General features: G+C 28.5%; 1 protein-coding gene across 2 annotated transcripts in view; it reads left to right on the forward strand.

Annotated features, from left to right (window-relative positions):
* The window catches only part of lovit (loss of visual transmission), a 60,778-nt gene that overhangs the window by 1,083 nt on the left and 46,163 nt on the right, over nt 1-13,532 (forward strand). The window lies entirely within an intron of this gene.

The following is a 13,532-nucleotide window of genomic DNA, read 5'->3' on the forward strand; positions in this document are numbered from 1 at the left end:
TATTTTATTTATTTTTTAACTTGGATACATTAAGCGCCATATCTTTACTGATAATAGTAAGACTTAAAAAAGTTTTAGTTCGTTTTGTAAGATAATTAGAAACTTTTAAAATAACAACCTTATGATTGCATAAGGCGTATTAATGTGTAAAGAATCTTTCTTTAGAATTTTTTTAAATATATTTTCAAAACCTCTTTATTTTTTATTTAAATGCAAAATACAATAATATTTTCGAATTTTTTGATTCTTTGACGCAATTTGAACGGCAATGGTACGAGTACAAAAGTCGGAATGTAAAATCTACAAAAATGATGATAGATTAATGAAAACGGATCACCATAGTAACCTGAACTGAATCAGATTTTTATTAATTTTTCTTTTTACATCATTTAGTTACCTTTCTATTGGAATATATGGATCCATTTGAATAATTCGTTAATTATTGTATGACTTCGATCATATTTGTTCTTTGTTTCGTAGGAAAATTAGAAAGTTTTGAAATAACAACCTATAAGCTAGAATTTACAAAGAAAAATATTTTAACTGTTTTTAAGAGGATTTATTTTATAGCGCGATTTCCGCGGCATAGAGGTTACTGCTAATCAATTAAGAAAGTAAAATCTATAATTATGGTATAAGATAAAATAGGATTCTCCTGGTAATCCTTCCCGATTACCAGGAGAATCCTATTTTTTTTTTTAAGATCATTTAATTATATTTCCATTTAAATGTTTATATATTTGTTTCTAAGAAAAGCAAGTCAAAAATTATATTTTAAAGTTTAATAAGTGCCTTATAAGAAACTTTATAAGTATTATCTCAAGACTGTGTTATTTTATTCCTTTACCTAGATAGTTTGCCAAAATTTATTGGCATCTTATGCCAAACGCAAATAATATTTTCTTTACTTTATGACTTTTTTCTTCTGGTCAGATTGAGAATTTCAATAGCTCTAAACCTTCTCGGTACAAAAGAGAGCATTTTAAAGAAAAAAAATGCGTGAAAATCGATCCATTAGTTTTTCTACTCTGTAGAGTGCAAATATAGGAAAATTGCTGTTTATATATATGGATTTCAGAAAAACTTGGCGTAGTGAATCAACCATTGATAACCATATTAAAACTAATTGAGGATAATTCCATCAAGAGTTAATATATCCTCTTCTCATCTATGAAAGGTTATTCGGTATATTTCAAAAACCTAAATCTTCTCGTATCGGTTTTGAAAAATCTGACTTATATGTATGAGATGTCTCTATAAAAAACACCCTTAGTTGTAATCGTATAACTTCTGTCCTCCAATATTCTTTAATAATACTCCACTTATTCCGGCTATGTCAACATTTAGAGAAACAACTGACTTCGAATCCTCATACGACTGAAAAGACAGAAAACTCTTCACCGATTCCGAATATTACAAAACTTACTACACAAACGGTCTTCCAGTAGATTACAAGGACTACATGATCAAAAGAAGGCCAATCTGGTCAAACTGTTGAAAAGCTGAATTTCTACACCCGCTTAGACAAGGGAGAAAAAGTAGTTCCAGATAAAGAAAATACCCTTAAACATTTCATTTTATATCTTCAGTTTTAATTCGTTTAGGAAGGTCCGATTTTCCCAATTCCATGTTATTTATAAAATCCTAAACCACTAACAAGTTTCGTGTAGATTGGAATAATCGTGTGGAAGATATTGCAAGTTTTATGATTAAAAAAAAGTATATATTTTTTCATTTTTATATGATATGAATATCAACTTTCAAAATTACGGTAATCTAATAGCATTGCGAGATAATTAAATACCAATCGATTGGTTTTATTAAGTAAGATAAGAAAATAATCTTCTTCAAAAAAAAAATAATTAAAAATATAATTTTTAATATATCTGAAAATTCTTTGGCAAGGGTTTAAAAGACACTAAAAGCGAATATTTCCTCCTTTTTTATATAATTTTTTTTGAAGTGGAAGCCTCATTTTTTAAAATTTATATTTCAAAATTTAAAATAATTTCATACGAATAGGAATATTTTTTCTTTAGAAATATTTAAAACAAAATAAATAGATTGGTACATAATAACCTTTAAATCCACACTTTATAGTGCAAGACCTGATTTTTTATTAGTTTAATGAAAACTATGTATAATTACTAGTAAAAATGATTGATGAGTCTGCCAAGTATAGTTAAATGGAATGAAAAATGGCGGCTGTTTCAAAACATAAAAAAAAATTAATTTTTCATTCGGAGCTGTAAATCGTTAAAACTACCAGCAATATTAGAAAACCTAACAGAACTTCAATTAAAGTAAAGTAAATTTGCTAAAATATGAGACCTAATAGAGTTGTTTACGTTTAACAGTTCTCCAGATATAGCTTTTTAAAAAGCAACTTTTCATAAAAATGTTATACTAAATGTACAAGTTTAGTAGTTAGTGAACATATTTTTGAGAAGTCTATACCACCAAAATTATTTAACATACAGATGTTTATTAGCACTCAAATTAAAGCTAGTTTAATGCACTATAACGTTTATCTTCGTAGTATTAATAGTTTTCTTGATAGAAAATTTAACTAGCCTTAATTTGAGTGCTGGGAGACATCTATAAGTCACGTAGTTCCTGAGATATAATTTTCATAAAATAAATTCACAAAACTACTAATCTTTTAGTACATTTTTATTAAAATTAAAATTTTTCATTCGGAGCTCTATATCTTAAGAAGTAGGAACAGCACAAGAAAACCTAAGAGAACGTCATTTAAAGAAGAGTAAATTTTTTAAAATATGAGCTGTAATAGAGTTATTTATGTTAAATAGTTTTCGAGACATAGCTTTTTAAAAAGCAACATTTCATAAAAATGTTGTATGGGACGTGCTGAAAGATCAGTAGTTAGTGAATTTATTTTGAATAAATTATATCTCAAAAACCTTTTGACGTACAGATGTCTATTAGCACTCAAATTAAAGCTAGTTTAATGTGCTATAAAGTAGTTTATGGTGTTTATCTTCGTAGGAGTAATAGTTTACATGCAATTTGCTAAAATAAATTGATTTATAGTTGATCGGACAAATTTTAATTTGCCAAATTTATATTCATATGTGAATATCATAAAACTACTACCCTTACGAAGATAAGTTTCATAAACTACTTTATAGTAAGTTAAATTTCCTTAATATTGAGAGTTGGCGGACATATGTGCATCTGCGTCTTATGGATCTAGAGATTTTTTTTTTTCAAAAATCCAACATTTTATACGAACTACTACAAATTAACATTTTGTGAGTTTATTTTGTCAAATATCATAAAACTACTACACCTACAAAGATAAACATAATTAACTATTTTGTAGTAAATTTAACTAGCCTTAATTTGAGCGCTGGCAGACATCTGTACGTCCAATGATTTCTGAAATGAAGTTTATTATAATTCCTACATAGGTAAATGTCATAAACTTCTTAATAGTCCATTAAACTATCTTTACTTTGAGTGCTAATAGACATCTGCACGTCAGATAGTTCCTGAGATATAGATTTCTAAAAATAAATTAACTAACTACTAATCTTTCAGTAGATTTTTAAGGAATTTTGCTTTTTAAAAAGCTATATCTCGAGAACTATTGAACGTAAATAGCTCTATTATGGCTCATATTTTAGTAAATTTACTTTACTTTAAATAACGGTCCCTTAGGTTTTCTAGTGTTGTTGGTAGTTTTAAAGATATACCGCTCTGAATTAAAAATTAATTTTTTTCAAAGTTTTGAAACAGATGCCATTTTTTATTCCCCGTATACTATACTTATACTATATAGTATAATATACTTGGCAGATTCATCAATTTTGACTAGTAATTATACATAGTTTTCATTAAGATATTCAAAAATTGGGAAGAAATAATCTTTTTTCTCCTCTTGAGCTCTTGAGAGATTAACCTTACAGCGCAAAGAAAAAACACGGTTAGAATCGAGAAAATTTCAGATATTTTTCATTAAATCAATTTCAATTTGGCACATACATTTTTTTTTTTTTAATGTAACTGGGAACGCAGGTAGTTTGCCATCAAATTTATGCTTCTTGAGTCAAGCGAAAATAACATTTTCCTTACTTTTTCTTCTGGTCAGCTTGAGAATATCAATAGAGCTAAACCTTCTCGGGCAACAGGTATTATTTTAATTTTTATTTTCAATCAGCTCGAAAAGTAAATTTGATAAATCATTGGCTTACAATTGAAATACAATAAGTCGAAGTTTTAATCTGATGAATTTTTTTTTATTATCTTAAGGAAATGGTTTTAATTTTTATATCATTTTTATTATAAGCAGATCTTTGTGATATTAATGAACGATTTGGAGTTCAATCATTTTAACATTTAATACTGGAAAAATCAAATAACTCAAAAGAAGAAAATCTTGACTTAATGTGTTTCAGTGGTATTCCGAGGAAATAAACAATCTATCAACATCCCCACTAAAAACGTACATATAAAAAATTCATAATCATAGATGCTAAAATAATGATTTAAAAAAAGCTGTCTTAAACCTCAATTAATGAGAACATAATGAGAAAAAAATTAATACTGTAGTTTACTCAAAAGTATGGAATTTTGTTGCTAATCTAGAAAAAGAAATCTATTTGTTATCACATTTAGTAGTACTACAAAAAAAAAAACAACAAAAAATAAAATTAATAAGCGTATTTGAATTGAAAATGAGTTACTTAAATATTTTTATTGCCGTGTTAAATCAATACATAAAAATTCAAATGTTGAGAATATTCAATTAGTCCTTGAAGCAAAATCAGAGTGCAGTCATGGGTTTTCTTAAAAGAAGTTGAAGCAGGCTGGAACTTATACTACTGTGCAAGTTTCATATCGTACTATAAAGCACACATTTTGAAATAATATTTAAATTAAGGAGATAAGTGAAGGAATAAGAATAAGAGTACTAATGTGAGTCAAATTGAATTTAAAGATTTTTTTTTATGTTTATTTTAGATTGGGTAACTCAATTTTTATCTGCCAGATTCTAAATTTGTTGCTATGTAAAAAAGAGTACTAAAAATATTTTTCTAGGAAAATATCCTTGTTTTTCCTAAAACATAATACATCTTGTTCTTCCAATAATTTCAAATTATTCATGATTCTAAACTTCTTTATGAATTCTCCTTGGTGTTGTGCTTCCCATGAATCGTTTCCATGTTTTCCATGACGCGCATTAATTTTTTTTCCATCACTCTGTTCAGCTTATTCCGAATTTGAAATTTTTTATTTGATTGAGTTAATAATCTATTTTTATTACTGAGAATTGATGTCCTTCAATTCGCAACCTTAACTATGTTTATTACTGAGAAGTACTTTAACACTGCAAGAATTATTAATTTTTGACGAAGAAACATTGATTTTTTTTTTAGTCACTGATATGTTACTTCAAGGGTCGTTTCAGGTTAGAATATTATTTAGGTTTTGTCTTAGTTTCATGAGGAGAGGACCCCAAGTTTGATTGATGAAACTTTTTGGTAAAACCAAGACTTGAAAGATTATATTTCAATATGTTATTATATCATACTTCATAATGTTATCGAAGACAGAAAAGATTCTTTAAAAATTTTGCTCGAATTTCAAAAACCTTATACAGAAGAAAACCTAGTTTCAGAAAAACAATTTTCATTGTATTTTTTTCATTATGACGTCTTTGGAATAGTACCGATTGTCAAATGAAATAATTACGTTATCCAATAGACGCAAATACTTCAAGATAGTTCACGGGAAGAATTTCCAATTATAAACAATTATCGTAGTTATTCCGGTTGCTAGAAATTGGTTGTTAGCTTTGTGGTTAGCTTGGAATAGCTGACACGATTCCCTAGTAACGGGCCTGGAGAACGCAACGGCGGGAAAACCCAGATCATACAGAGTGACACTATACCTCCAGCAAATTATGCGTCTGGAACGAAATAAAAGATTTTTTAACTTTGAAATTACTGAGGATGGTTATGCGCGAAGGAAACAAAAAATTTATTTTTCGAAGTCATTTATACCATTGACCCGATTGCATCTAGACATTTTCCTGGAACGTGAGGAAACTTTACTAGTGAAAATACGACGAGGGTTTTTCCTGATCTGTTTTCCTTAATTCATTTTTAGATACGTAATGCTTATCTGATTGACATAAATATCAAAGTTTAATTAGTTCATATTCAATTCTATAATCGCAATAAAGCAGATCCCATATGGTAAGGATATTTCCTCCCAGATGGTAAGGAAAGTAAAAATCTGGTGAACAAATATTCACTTACTTTGAGAGAAATTAGTGCTTGAACATTTGTTTCCACATTGTAATATCTTTATTATTCTAGATGTCAATATTTCATTGACACACACACACGCACGTACGCGCGGGTATACCTTTTAGGTTTTTTTAGGCTAAGGGTGTTTTTAAAAATTGTAATTAGAAAGCACACATTTTTGGGAAAAAAGCTTATTTTTCTATTACTATGAAAATTCGTATTTAAAGGTTTCTTGAGATAGGGAAAATAATATACAGTCTAAAATGCAGCAATTTAACACAAAGTAATCAGTCAGTCTCGACTTTTGCCTAGGTCGTTTGTGTAAAAAATCTTTTTCTTCCTTCGTTAATTAACTAATTCATTCATAGGTATTATTGGTTCGTTTTTTATTACTGCTAACAAAAGGAGATAGTTAATTATTTCAAATTAACAACATTAAAGGTGACTTAGAGGAAGATTTTTTTTTTTAAATTCGGCATTTTAGACTTTTTAAACCATTTAATTGAGTATAAGGCCTAGTAGATTATTAAAGACCACTCGATAGTACCGAAATTAACCAAAATCATTAGAGCCGTTATTGAGAAAAAATCAAAAATATCTGATATCTATTATGTAAAGTGAACCTTCGGTAGATATTTTTTAATGAAAACCTTTCTGTAATATCCTGCACTTATTCCTGTCTTAAATATGCAATTTCAGTTTCCTATGATCATTGATTTTTAAGTTAAGCGTTTAAATACCTACACAGACACATAGATCATTTTGTAAGACTTGGTCATTTGGAATCAGGGGACCGCAAAATGTCGATGTTTCCGTCGAAAACTAGAATTCGAAATTGATAAAAATATCAATACTTCCCTTGATATATATTCTGTATATCGGAAAGTAAATACCTGCACATGTCGGTAATCTATTAACGTATCTTCAAGCATTCAATTAATCACTGAAATGCATTCTGCACCATCATCATAATTTCCTATTAAACATTTTTTTTTTTAATAATTTATTAATTGATATTTACAACTGTATACATATATACACATCAAGTAAATTTGCTGTAAGTGATATTATGACATTATAAAAACATGTGGAGAATCTACCCATTGATAGAACTCCAAAAACATTTCTAAAGGAGAAGATCTCGGGGCCATCTTCTTTTCAGAGGCCTAGGAGGATTATTAGGTAGTGAAGAAGGATTGGTACCTGGTTCTGGCCAAATCGGCAACATAGGGACCATTGAGGTCCTGATGGATGATTTGATTTGTGACAAAGTAAGGAGCATTAAGAATTTTACGAAGGATTTTGGACTGTAAGGATTGGATTCAAGAGGAATTAGATGGTTAAGTGGAGCCCCATAGCTCAAATCCGTATGTCAAAATAGGCCTTATAATAGTCATGTAGATCAGTCTTTTGTAATGGATTGAAAGTTTGGACCGTTTGTCTAGTGAATGTTGTAATAGTCGGAATCGACGAGCAGTTCATGTCCATTTCAAGATTCCATGTCAGTCTTTGGTCCAGATTTAGTCCTAAGTAACGAATCTGTTCAACAGGAATAAGTGGGGTATTCTTAAAAGATACTGTAGGGCAAGACGAAGGTTTACGACGAAGGGTAAACCTATTAAAGATAAAATAAAATTTATGACACGATTGAAGGAATAAAACTTATGATGTAAATGTAAATATAGGATTATCTCTCTAGGAAGTATGGTGAGTCAATTCTTTTAAAATTTTTTGAGGTTAATCACTTCCATCATTAGAAATAAATTATTATTTATTATAACCCCAAAAAATTTAAAGTAAATATAGGCTTACAGTAAGGATAAAAATCTACTATAATAATTATAGTATCACATCTTACAAACCTATTTGTGACCTAATACGACCAGGAAGTTTACGAATACAATTTGAATCTATATCAGGTAAAGATTAGTGGTAAGGTCCGAAGATTACATCAGATAAAGCTGATTGTGTGATTATTTGAGGAGAATCAAGTTATCAGACGATAGTCAGAGAAAGTTACACTAGAATCAGATGAAATTGATTTATATCTTGCATTTATTAAAGACAAAAATTATACTTACAACGTACAGGGGATTTTAGACCACCTAAGAAATTGTTTCCTTATGGTAGAATTATATACAGTTCAGTTTGAATATAGCTTAAAATTTAGTTGTACTTAGAAATAAATTTAAATTCATTTCTGTATACGGATTTTTATGTAAAAATGTTTAAATAATACGATGGTAAAACGTTTTCCATTCCCCGAATATCCGTTGCCATATTTATTTTTTAAAAACGGGCAAGGAATGTTTTTAGAAATTACAGTTTTAAAAAAAAAGTTTAACTGCCCAACTATATTGGGTTGCTAACTGAATCTAGTCAGACAATTTTTAAATGCTATAAAATATAAGCATAATCTAGTAAATTTATAATATATAATAGTAGCATACTTTTTTATCATTGTTTTTCTTTATATAATTCATTTATTTATTTTTATTAATTTTTTTTTTTCATATTTTCCCTTTTAACTCAATACACCTTTCCTCTTTTTTTCTTTGTTTTCCTCCTATTTAACATACATAGAATAAAATTAAAATATAAATCGAAGTAACAGCTCAATGTAACTGCTCTCGCCTATACCTAAGTTATATATATAATCATAATAGATAAAATATATATGAAGTAATAAATAGGTATAAAAAACTAAAATATAAAAAAGTAATAAATATAAAAAATATATACAAAGAAAAATTATAAGACATCTTTCAAGTCCTCTTTAGTCTATTTTTTTGTTAGGACTGAGAAAAAGCGTTTGGAATTATTGTTGGAACAAATCTATTTTTATTTGAACTATTTATCACAATTGTATATATTTTATGATGACCTTACCCTAAGGAATCAGTTATGTAAAAAAATAGTGTTTAAATTTTATTATAATCTTTATGAACTTAGGTTACTGACTACCTATTAGTACAAGAGCCGGGAAGAAAAAACGGCAGTTATCTCACCCCAATTTTTGATTACTTTAATGAAAACTAGGTATAATTACTAGTAAAAATTGATGAGTCTGCCAAGTATAGGTAGGGGGATTTAAAAATAGCGGCTGATTCAAAGCGATTAAAAAAACTAATTTTTCATTGGGAGCTCAATATCTTAAAAAGTAGGAAAAGTAATTTTCATGATATTTGCTAAAATAAATTGATTTATAGTTGTTCGGACAATACGTTTGATATATGAAAAACTGCATTTCAGAAACCATTGGATATACAGATGTCTGCCAGCTCTCAAATTAAAGCTAGTTAAATTAAAATAGTTAATTATGTTTATCTTTGTAGGAGTAGTAGTTGTTTAAGTAAGGCCCCCCCTCACTTCTGAAAGGAAATTCATGATGCCATCTAGTGGCAAAGAGTTGCAGTAAGAAGCTTGGGTAGCCATCTTGGCCCCAAAAAACATAGTGAGTGAGTACCAGTGAGAAAGCCATCGTGACCTGTATCAGTAGAGAGGAGTTCAGGACTCTTCAATAAGGTCTCTTCTCACAATGATGAGCGAGTAAATCCTTCGACTCAGGCGAAGGAGGCGGCGGCGGCAGGAGCATGAGAAGAGAGAACCCTACTTCCATAAACACATTCACATCACAACCAACCATCAAGCTGCATATAATCAACCAAGTAAAATGTAATATCCATCAATTAATGTAATAACACTAACCAACTAACACATTGTCACTATTTGTTCAAACCATGAGAATAGAAGTATTTTATTTTAAAGTATATGATATCAAGTTATTTAAATACAGTCCACTCCATCAATACCAGTAAATTATCATTATTACCATTATTAATTTGAACCAGCTAATCAATATAATAATTAATTTGGGTAATATCCCCCAATTTTTAATCCGGGGAATACCTAAATTAAACAGTAGTTTTTATGATATTGGACAAAATAAACTCACAAAATGTTAATTTCTAGTTGTTCGTATAAAATGTTGGATTTTTGAAAAAATATATCTCTAGATCCATAAGAGGCACATATGTCTGCCAACACTCAAAATAAAGGAAATTAAAACTTACTATAAAGTAATTTATGACACTTATCTTCGTAGGGATAGTAGTTTTTATGATATTCACATATGAGTATAAATCTGGCAAATGAAAATTTGTCCGAACAACTATAAATCAATTTATTTTAGCGATTTTTTTTTAAACTATTACTCCTACGAAGATAAACATCATAAACTACTTTATAGCTAATTAAACTAGCTTTAATTTGAGTACTAATAGACACCTGTACAGAAAATGGTTTTTGAGATTTAAATTTTTCAAAATAAATTCACTAACAACTGATCTTTCAGTACGTCCTAGGCAGCATTTTTATGAAATGTTGTTTTTTATAAAGATATATCTCGAAAACTATTTAACATAAAAAACTCTATTAGGGCTCATATATTAGCAAATTTACTCTTCTTTAAATGACGTTCTCTTAGGTTTTTTTGTGTTGTTCCTACTTTTTAAGATATAGAGCTCCGAATGAAAAATTAGTTTTTTTATCGCTTTGAAACAGCCGCCATTTTTTATTCCTCCTACCTATACTTGGCAGACTCATCAATTTTGACTATTAATTATATATAGCTTTCATTAAAGTAATCAAAAATTGGGGTGGGATAACTGCCCTTTTTTCTCCTCTTGGGCTCTTGTACTATATAGGGAGGTGACTACCTCTTAATTACATTGTAATATTTCTTGTAATATAAATGCAAATTTTGAATTAAATCGGTGTGTGTTACTAATTGAGCTATATACTCTTTTGGCATGAGGCTTGGAGACTTCTTATATAAGGTATAACTACCAGCATAAACTAAAAAATTCGATTATTTACAACCTAGTTTTATTTCTGCTTGTTTGAAAGTATTGATTAATTTATTTATTTTTATTGTCTTATAAAGCAACGTGTTCGGAGCAAATACAATTAGTAATATCTATCACTTGATGGACCCTCCCACCTACACAAGATCTAACCTCGAGCTGCATGTCCCAAATCATTAGAAACTATCGGATGGATATGAAAAGAAGCCGGATGACACACGCTGCGATCTCTAAAGCTCACAATGCGATCGCTGTGCCACATCTTCCTCGAACAATGGCCATGAAGCTCTGTAATTCGACTGGCTATTGTTGGTGCTAATGCACTATGGTCAAGAGAAATCTGCACGCGAATCATATGGGTGCCGGTCCATTCACTTTCTGAATCAATCTCATGGTTGTAAGTGATTATATATATCTGAGATGGTGTATCGTCTTCTCGTTGGCTAAACACACTACTTTTAATAACCACCATTATATATGATTAAACCTTGTAAATTTCATAACAGCTATTTCTCCATTATTCAGGTGACCCCCTTACTATATACTTCATATAGGAAAGTGAAAGTAAAATATGTCTGACTATTGTAATAACTGCCGAGGAAAAACAATGATTATAAAATTTTCCTCATTTACTGTTCAATCATTGTTTATTACTAATAATAATAAGAGAAGTTTAATTTGTTCAAATAAACAAATTTAAAGGTTCTTAAATATTTTGATTTAATTTGGAGAAGACGGTCTGAGTTGTGGTCAAAGAGAAACAAAAATAGTAACAATTAATTTTTCGACGTTTTGTATGTTCACAGTAAAATAATAAGATACAAAATGGTAAATTAAGGTAGTTTAATATTATGTAAAAATAAGTAAAAAGAAAATTATATAAAAATTAATGAAAAGAAGAAATAAAATATTATTTTTATTTATTAATTTAATACCAAATTTACATGGTTTACTGACACCTTACATGGTTGATATAACCGCTAAATTTTTTTTTAACAATTGATTATGGGAGGGTATAGTCTCGTACAAAAGACACTTCTGACTAGATACAACGCTATAATTAAAAGAAAAAAAAAGATAAAAATATCTCTTCTTAATAAAAGAGAAAAGTAAAATTAATTACAAAAACAATTTAATTTATAATCTTAAACCAGTCTCAAGGTTAATTTTGTTAAAATAAATAATTTAATTTCTATCCATTTTGGTCTCAACACATTTTATTGTTCTAACAAGTACGATGTTTCGGCCAATCCGGCTATCCTCAGGGACAATCTACTACAAAACAGCTTTTATTACCTGTATGATCTTCAAACATTTCAAAATATTGAACATTATTATTTATAATTTATCTTACCTTAATACAGTTTTGGAACTTTTTTTTTTTATTTGATAGATTTATTTATTGATAGATATTACAATCTGCCACACAGTTGTGGGCAATAGGTAATATTGATGAATGATCTCATACATACTAAAATAAAAAAATAAATAAATAAAAATAATTTTAAAAAATATAAAAAAAATAAAATTAAAAATTAAAAATAAAAAATAAAAAAATAAAATAAAAAAACTCTCTTAAAATATATAAAAACAAAATAATGGACAAGAAGTTTTGGAACTAAGTGATTTAAAAACTCAACTTCATGCAGGCTATTCTGCCCAGGTCAAAACAACATTCATAGAAATTTTATAGAAAGTTTTAGTGACAATTACAGAACTGATAAATATAGAACTTAAAAAAAAATAGTATTACTATAAAATAAACAATGAAAAGAATATAAAAAATTACGTAAACTATAAGGTTAAAAATGAACAAGAGAAGCATTTTTTTTTTCTGCACCAATTAAATTCATATTCAAGGGTTTCTTGATGTTGAAAGAACGATTATCAATTACAAATCTGTGTAACAAGAAATGAGGTCGGATGCTTTCGGCTATTTCCGATTTCTTGGTCTGGGGCGGGAGCGTGAAAATCATTTTACTCTTTAGTTGATAATCAATTTTTTTTATTATTGAGATGATACGAGAGAAAGTTAATTATTTCATTTAAACAATATTATAGCTAGTTTAAAAGATATTGTTTTGAAAATTATTAACGACATATACGCCTCGTTATACTATATCATTGAAGATGACACCTAGGTGATATTAAAGATGTAATTGTATTGTATAATTAAAGATCACTTAAATGTACACTGATGTACTGAGTTATACGTAAATTGTTAAAGCCATTTTTTGAGGAATCGGAAACATGTGAAAAATCGATTCTACAGTGTCACTTCCGGAAAATTTATTTCATCGGTAAAGATGATATCCCAGATAAATTCTCACATTTGTAATTTCTTTTTTCATCTCTTTATTTGTACTTTCTTTAATATTTCTTCTCTTAT

Source organism: Halyomorpha halys, unplaced genomic scaffold, assembly GCF_000696795.3.
Source record: "Halyomorpha halys isolate HHAL.00 unplaced genomic scaffold, Hhal_1.1 Scaffold748.1, whole genome shotgun sequence".
Lineage (NCBI taxonomy): Eukaryota > Metazoa > Arthropoda > Insecta > Hemiptera > Pentatomidae > Halyomorpha > Halyomorpha halys.